The following is a 4,044-nucleotide window of genomic DNA, read 5'->3' as shown; positions in this document are numbered from 1 at the left end:
GGCTGTCGGCAGGATCACAGCGTTTGCTATCGCCTCAGGCCGGCCTGTGTGGGAGAGAGAAGGAGAGACAGGCCTGGAAAGCTCATCCATCCCTCTTAGGTTTTTTACTCCCTCGTTGCTCACCGCAGCGGGGAACCCTTCAAAACCTCCTCCGTCTTACAGTTTTCTGCGCATCAAAAATGATCTTCCAAATATTTTTCTCCAGCCGTATTTGGGACTTACCTGACACCCGAGTCAAAAGGTTAAATCCAAGTGCCTGGCAGGTTACTAGTGATTAGGTAGGTACGTGTAGGGTGTTAGCAACTCTGGTGTCAGTGCCCTCACAGCGGTTGGCTTTGCAGGAATCACAGAATCACAAAATGGTTTGGGTTGGAAGGGACCTTAAAGACCGTCTAATTCCAACCACACTGCTCTGGGCAGGGATACCTCCCACCAGACCAGGTTGCTCAAAGTCCCATTCAATCTGGCCTTGATCACTTTTAGAGTGATCCACAATTTCTCTGGGTAACCTGTTGCAGTGCCTCATCACCCTCAGAAGTGAACATTCCTCAGAGAAACAGAAACGCTTGCTCAGTTGTTTCATATCCCAGTGCATCCACCTAGCCTTTAAGAAGATAAATGTCCCCTAAAAAAGTGAAGAATCTGAGGGGCAAAATGATGGCAGATATTACTGTTTCTGGGTATTGCATCAGTAACCACCTGCATATGGATTCTTAAAGAGTTCTCCAAGCACAGTATAGCCCGTACAACAGGAGGTTTTGAGCACAGGATTGCTGACAACATGCCAATTCAAAAACAACACACTGCCATCTTATCATATACATGGAACAAAAAGATAGTGCAGCACTTGAAAAGCGCATTTTCTTTAAAGCCCTTTGTACCATCTAAAGACCTTGTTTCAGTGTATGAAATAAAAATCCTAAGGAGACTACTGATATTTTTTTTACTCACTTAAAAAGAGTCAAAATACATTCAAGAAGTAATGTGATTTTTCTGGGAGGATTATAGGATGAATACTTGATGGTAGTACTACTGTGGTAGCTCTTGGGCAGAGACCTTACAACATGAACTCAGTAGTGTCATAGATGCCAATCAGTCCTGATGGATTCTAGATGTGAGTGAAATTGCTAAAGTTAGTAAGATAGTGCAACGTAAGTTTAAAATCTGACACGTACACATACTTTATGAATTTATTTTTTTAAAAAAGAAAGATGGAGTATATGTGTTGGAACTTACATGTAAGTTAACATCTTTCAAAATCTTTTGAAATCTCATATATTACTTGGTGAACTTTTGAATCTGTGTTAAGATCTGCTAGTAAGCGAGGAGACAAATTATGGATGGATAGCCATCAGACATTTGGCAAACCTCATCTCAGCATGCATTCTAGGAACAGCAGAGGGAAACCCTGGTTTTAGGTTACGTAGGCATAATAAATTATACTTAATTTAACATATTTCAAATCTATTGGGAAAACCAATTCTAGATTTTTTAAAGGATGACCAAGAACAAAAGTTTCAATATAAACCAGTTAAACCCCTACAAATAATATGTTAATTTTCACAGATTCGTAGAATAGTTTAGGTTGGAAAAGACCTTTCAGACCATTGAGTCCAACCACTAACCTGGCACTGCCAACTCCACCACTAAACAATGTCCCTAAGCCCAACGTCTACCTGTCTTTTAAATACCTCTAGGGATGGTGACTCTACCACTTCCCTAGACAGCCCATTCCTATGGGAGGAAGGGAGGGGAAGGAAGGAAAATTTTTGAAGGGAGGAAAGAAAATTATTAGGAATAATAGCCAAACTACTGGTTAAAGATACCTATGTAGAAAACCAACCAAAACCTGAAGAGATTAAAATCTCTAGCAATCTCTTCACTTTCCAGGAAACAGGCAACAGAGACCATGTAATAACTTATACTGTTATGACCAGACAAAAGGCTATGTTTCCCTATAACTGACGAGGGGTCAGCTTGTCACAAATTAGCTAGGATTTGAGTACATCAGATCACCATCTGTTTTTCCTATTTGGTAGAAAGAAAGTTTTGGGAAAATGGGAAAACATCTCCTGCAATACAAATGTTGTAGCTCTATACCCTTTGCAAACTTTGCGTGCCTACTGGTGGTAGTGAGTCTGCACTAGTGAAAGATCTAAGACAACACCCGGGAGTTTTGCCCTCTGATGTGTAGTTTTCCTCTTCACACAGCTATAAAAGATTTGAGGATACAAAATGTCAAGTCCTGACAGCACATCCGAGGCAGGGTGTGCTGGCAAAGGGTCAGGAAACAACAAACCTGGATTGAGAATCATTGTTAATAACATCCCCTTTCTTCATAGGTCTTAAGGGAATCCATTTGCTCCATCTGTATATGGGGTAAACCCTTACACTCATAAAATGTTGCTAGAGAGATTACATAAAATTCTTTTTGAATATGGTTTTCAGGAAGTAAATTATCCTGGCAATTTTTTGTGTGACACTTTTTCAAAAGTGCTGATGTCTGCAAAGGTCAAAATTGCTTTAGACAGTTTGGAAATTGCCTTTCTTCTTCTGATTTGTTTCAGGCTGTTCTTGTGATTAAGCCATTGTAATACAAGTTCTAGCATCCAAGGCAAGATCTGTAAAATGTGAACTGAAAACAGCACGGGCAGAGTTAAAGCAGACAATGATTGATTTAATTTTCTAAAGCAGGGATCCCCTTTTACAAGTTTGGAAGATGCTGAATTACAGAATTCAACCAAGTGATTTGCTGAGAGGGGCCAGCCTCCATTCCAGATTCCAATCAACACTGTCTGGTGAGTCTTAGGCAAGATTTGGTTTCAGCTGAAGGAAAGTCTCTAAGTCAACAAGATGAAGTACATGTCACACTGAGCTGTTAATACCAATACCTAGCTGTGTTTTCAAGACCCAACCCTATCAGTATCAGGGCTGTTAGGTCACATGCATTGTGCACATCATGAAGCCATTTGGACTGTATCTCATGCACTTCCATTAAGCTTGTAGCTTAGTCACTATAGCATACAATCTGATTCCGATGTGGGGACCCTCACGCACCAGGTACAGCTCATGACCTGCTCCCCAGCTGCTTTTTGGTATGGGAATGGGAGAATATCTGAGGCACTGGCCACAACTGGGACGTGCATGGGATGGAATGCTGGCATGAAAGGAGCCCTTTAGAAAGTGTTTTCTGTAACTGAAATCCCACAAGGTAGCTTCTCCGCTTTGTGTCCCGCTAAACTTGTTTCTCAGAATGTGCTGGCAATAAGAAAGCCAAAGGATTTGCAGTCAATGATTACAGGAGAAAAACAACTACTGTACTTTTAAAGTGGTGGTATACATGTTTTTTTCCTGATTTGAGATGCTAACTTCATCTGGAAATTCTTGTTGAGGTTCGTGGAAACAAAAAGTAGCATAAGATCTTTTTAGGCTGTATGAAAGGGCAGTTGATGTGACAATAACTTTGAGAAAACGACTAGCTGGCCAAGAATATCTATATTCAGTTCAATATGATTTGTGTTAATACACAAGCACTATAAAACTAAGGAAGTATTTTAATAGGTTGCATTTTTTTTTACTTTAGACTTTGCTTTTACAGTTATATTGTTACTGTAATCCTGAATAAAAATGCTGCCTTATATGATATTGCTGGATTTCACTTACTGAAGATGTAGTTACTGACATCAAACTGAATTATGGGTATTTTCTAGTTCTTTGTTTCAACTCATAATGATCTGAGACTTGACATTTGGCATTGTCATAATAATACTTCTCAGGTGCATAAATATGCTCTTTTTTTAAGTTTGTTTCAGCAAGATTGATTATTTCTGCTGTGCCAGTATATACTCTTTCACTGTACCATTACATTCATTTTCCAATCCTGGTATTGACAAGTGACAACTGAAACAACCTTCAGTTTGTCAATGCAGTTCTGCAATGCAATAACCTGTGTTACTGAGAAATTCTGTGGGCTCTGTTGCGTGCTCCTGTAAGAGGAATGTAATCTTAGCAATGCAGAGTAAACTAATTGTATGTCCAAATCTT

The sequence above is a fragment of the Mesitornis unicolor genome, unplaced genomic scaffold (assembly GCF_000695765.1).
Source record: "Mesitornis unicolor isolate BGI_N332 unplaced genomic scaffold, ASM69576v1 scaffold15008, whole genome shotgun sequence".
Classification (NCBI taxonomy): Eukaryota; Metazoa; Chordata; class Aves; order Mesitornithiformes; family Mesitornithidae; genus Mesitornis; species Mesitornis unicolor.
Note: the sequence above shows the minus strand (reverse complement) of the source record.